This window comes from Vigna umbellata, chromosome 3 (assembly GCF_029865625.1).
Source record: "Vigna umbellata cultivar VRB3 chromosome 3, Vumbellata_1.0, whole genome shotgun sequence".
NCBI classification, from domain to species: domain Eukaryota; kingdom Viridiplantae; phylum Streptophyta; class Magnoliopsida; order Fabales; family Fabaceae; genus Vigna; species Vigna umbellata.
Genome location: NC_142167.1, coordinates 41,694,127 through 41,699,116, shown reverse-complemented (window position 1 = coordinate 41,699,116; position 4,990 = coordinate 41,694,127).

Here is a 4,990-nt window from a genome sequence, read left to right as displayed (position 1 = left end):
ATAGATAAAGAGAGAGAAAAGCATAGCAAACAAGATACAGTACATTCAAGCATTTAATGATCTATACATTAATAGAGTGTTGAAGCATGTTTCGTAAAATAAGTGTTTAGTGCAAGTTTGAGCATTTCCATGTCTTATAAGTATTTAATAAGAATTCACATTGTCCAAATCTTATACTTCTCTAAACGATATTTCGTTAAATGTTGTTTATTAAACTTCAGAACTCGATATGCTAGACTATCTATTCTCTTTAGATAATCTTGTCTTAACAGTTGATAAGGCTGAAAGGTCTTTAGTCATATAAAGTACACCAGTCTCTCAGTCTTTTCATGCCTTGAAGGCATGCAAAGAATGTCAATAGTCAGTTTGCTGTTGACTTCTAGAAATATGGTGTCGGTATCCAATAGTCGACGTCTATGATTTTGCAAGAGAATGTTGCAAAGAAAATTTGTTATCTTTAGTAATAACCATATGGTATAGTAGTCCCCAGCCTTAAGGAGCATAACGATGAAGAGTTTTGAATGATGAAATATCAAATCTGATGAGATGGGAATGATACGAGTACATATGGTGTGAAAACCAAAGTGGTAGCTTATGAAGTTTTAGAGGGGAAGAAAAGGTGCAGAATCCATAGCGCTACCTTAGGAGAGTCGTTTCATGGGCCAATTTGGGATGGGTTTTACCCATTAGGTCAAAAGGTAAACTATCACCAGTACACTATAAATAGGAGGTGAAGTTGTCCAAAGTTTGCCACAAAGTTTTTTGTGGGAGATTTGATATCGCGTGTGCTTAAGAAAGAAGTGTAGTTTCATCAAGATTAAGTACTCATCCTTTTCAAAAGGTATGTCAGAATCCGATAGCGGTAGTAACATAGGTAGTTGGGTGCCAATGTCATGTGATGCCTCCTCGTCTTTAGGGTTAGGTGTAAGTAAAGAGGTAATAACAATGAATAGGGTCAATCCACAAGAGGAGCATGCAAAGTCTGAAAAACGAAAATGGGAGGGATATGACTAGGTAGATCCCAAGGTCAAAATGCAGTTCTTGACTTTTGGTGGGCTAATTTTAAATTCATAGTTCTAGAGTATTAATATATTCGATAAAGAGGTGTCGGAAGACATCGTTTCCCTCTGCAGAACACGTGTCATTGATATAGTTTGTCATGGAAAGGAGGGTTATGAAGATGAGTTCTTCTATGTATATATGGCTCTCTTCACGTAGCTTCATGTTCGACTTTCTTTGGACGAGTTCACTATGGGTTTCCTTTAACTTTTCAATGTAGCATTGACATAGTTGCATCCTAATGGGTGGGGCTATATTCAATCTTTCAATTGGATATGCAAGGTGATAATAAGAAAGTCAAAGGCTTAAATTTGGGGTCCGTAATTGGACTCTTTCAAAAATTTCAAGAAAAGATTCTTCAAAGTTGTGATCAACCAAATTCGTTGGTTAGACCTCTACGTCAAAAAATGGGAATTAGAAGTTCCCTTTTTATTGGACTAATAACCCCTTGAGATATGAAGGTTGTCCAAAGGATGTTCTATCTAGGAAGGACCAAAGAATTATCAGCATCTTAGAGAAGATGTTGCAATGTATGTTGGCTCGACTTCTTGTTAGAATTTACATCTGCAGCAATCTGATCTTTGAACTAGATTGTAAGTGTAGAATATCTCTTTAACTTGGGCACTTTGTGCACTGATGTGAACATTTTTATTGTGTATCATGCTACAAAGGTTGTGGGCAATGACAAGTTCTTCTGCCTTATCCAAAGCAAAATGGAGGAAGCGGCGAGGGTAGTGAGAAAGAATGATGTCCCAACCTGCAAAGGGCTAGGATACACATCGGCCATCGAGTGGTACAGAGAGGCCACTACTCCAACGTAAGGAATGTTAGAAATGATAAAAAGCGATGGAATAAGCTCCTACAAGCTATATGACTTAAGCAAGGTGGAGACTTCAAAATGAGTTAGTGGTTCTGGAAGCTTGATGATGGTGGGAATATGGAAAGATGGTGGATCTTCGTCCAAGCTATATGACTCAAGTAACGGAAGAAGTTATGTTGGTGTTTATGTGCTCTCAAGAGAGGTTGGGTCAACCCAAGAGGAAGGGTTAGACGAAACGTAGAAGGACTGCTCTAGCCTTGGTCACTTAAGTTGAATAGTATGGTACAAATTTGGCAGCATAACAATACTCAATTCAAAGGTGAATTTACATGGTGGAGACACCTCCATTTATAAGCTTATTAGGTAACCCTAAAGTTGTCTCTAAATTGTAGAATGAAAACTCTAATACTCTAACTTAGAAACCAAGGTAAAATAATTTTCATTAGGAGAATGACACATGGCCATTACTAAGGAGCAATCTTCTCCATTAGGAGAATAAGACATGGTCACAAATATGGAGAAATTCTCTTCATTAGGAGCATGCATATGGTAAGAGCATGTGTCTCATAAAAAAGAGCAACTTGGAGATCAATCTAGCTGATTCGAGATCGTACCCGATCAAATTAATAATGCAAATTAAGTGCAATATACCAAAATCACAACAATGCAATAATCTCAAGCAATTTACAAAGAAAATAAAAATAAACGAAATAAAAATAAGGTTTAATGTTTCGGTAGGTCCCTTTTTTCATCCAGATTCTCAAATAGGTCCCCTACTTATTCGGTGTCTCAATTGGGTCCTTATTTTTGAAAAAAATGAAGCAAATAGAGCTTTGTCGTCAAATTGGACAAACGTCGTTTAGGAGGCCCTTACGTGGCACGCTGACAGTATTGTTTAAATTGACGTGGTTGTAAAAATCTGATTGTGAAGTATATTTTGTAATTTGTGAATTAAAAAGTTGAGGGCAAATTGGAGAAAGAAAATTAAATTAAGGGTAGATTGTGGGAAATAAATTAAATTAGGGGCAGCCCCTTTCTCTACAACTGAGAAATCGAAAACATATTGGGGAAGTGTGATTGGGGCTTCGTATTAGGGTTCGTGTGAGAAAAAAAAAAGTGTGTTTTTGTTTGATTGGAAGCGCGAGGATTCTTGGTTGAAAAACATCGGTTTTGAAATAAGGGTGAGGGTGTGACCTTCTGTCGCTGGAAATGCGAGGCTGAAGCACGTGGTGAGTGGAGGTGAATCTAAAGGAAGGTTAGTGTTTGTGTTTTATTGTCCTAGTTTTTATAGTTGGGAAACTACAATCTTGGGTAGTGGTCCCCCATGGTTTCAATGGTTTCGTCTGTGTTGTTGATTGTTGGACAATAGTAGATGATATGACTCCTCTTGAAGTCCAGAATATAATTCCAAAATTACCCTGAAAATAATTACAAAAATAATTAAGCTTAGATAATTGAAATTAATTAAAATATGAATTACTAGTCGAATTAAGCCTAAATAGCAAAACATGCATCATTCATATATTGTATTCATGTGGATGTGTGTGATGAACATTGTTTGATTGGAATGAAAAGATTGTGAGAAAATCATTGTTTGTGCATTTTAACTGATTATATAAATAATAAATCGATTAGACTTTTCTCAGCGTTTTCTCTGTTTTCATGAATTTGAGTTATGTCTTGAATTAATTTGTTAAGAAATTAATGTAATCAATTAGATTTTACCATTGTTGTCTATGCTTGTTGAATCTGTGAAATGCAATGGCTTAATTTGTTAAATAAAATGGTTAATCTGTTATATCTGGTTAGGTTTGGGTTTTTCATGTTTTCAAATGGGCTTCTCCATGAGCTTAATCAACTAGATTAATTATTCAAATCGATTAATTTTTTCTTACTCCGTACTCTCTATATAACTGAATCCAAACTCTTTTTTGAAAAAAGACTATCTTGAACAAAATCTCAATGGCTTCGTCATCTAGATGCGGCAAGCGGACTACTCCAACAGTCAGGCCATCTAATCCCTCTGTATGGATTAGGGATGAAGAAGCATAAACAAATTTCATCTACTTTTGGGATTCAGAAAGGTAGTCCCACATAAGCTTTTGGGTCTTCTACATTTTAGGAAAGAAGGGTTTATTTTTCAAGAATGACTAGTGTATCAAGGTCCTGCACAATTCATGGATATGTCAGGGGATTGTTATCCTGACTTAGTGAAAGTCTTTTATGCCAACATGAGGGTTGAAAATGGTATGATCTGTTCAAGGGTTAAAGGTGCGATATTAAGCTTGATGAAGCTATTTGGACGACCATCGCTGGCTTCATGCCGAATGGGCACAAATCCCACCTAAGCGTACCTAGGATTAACAAAACGACTATATACAAGGACTACCTAAGGAACTCTGACGAACCCAGGGACTTTACTTTGTTCAAAGCTTGGGGTATGAAGAGAGATCAAAGACTATGTGCATTTGTGATTGCATGGATCCTATTACCCAAGGGGCGTAATCATGCACAACTTACTACTAAGGATGTTTACCTCATTTAGGCTTTGAAAGGGAGGATACAAAATGACTGGATTGTTGTAGTTTGTGACCATATGATCAAAGTCTCCAAACAACACATAGTTAGTCTTCCTTATGTTGTGTTCTAGAGCAAAGTTATGCTCCACCGCTTCATTGATCTCACTAATGAAGTCACTATGAGCTGCAACAAGAAGAATTTAATTGAGAAACTTGTTCCTCATCATATGGGCTTAAGGAAGAATGAAAATGGTTGGACATTTACAGATGAGCATGTGTCTGTGGTTGAAGAAGTTGAGCCTTTGAAAGTTGACAAATCTGAATCCAAGTATACCTTCAAACCTAACACAAAGTTTGAACAATACATGGTGAATTAGATGAAGGTTCACTCTGTCAGACTTTCTAGGATTTAATAATCCCTTACTAGAGTTCATAGAAAGTTGGATGAAGGTTTTGACAATGACAACATATTTGGAAATTCTTCTGAATAGGAGGAGATAGATGAGGATGACCGAGCAAAAGAAGAGTTCATTGATATCTCTAATTATTAGGGATTAAGATTTAGTTTTGTTTTTTATTTTGGTTTTAAATG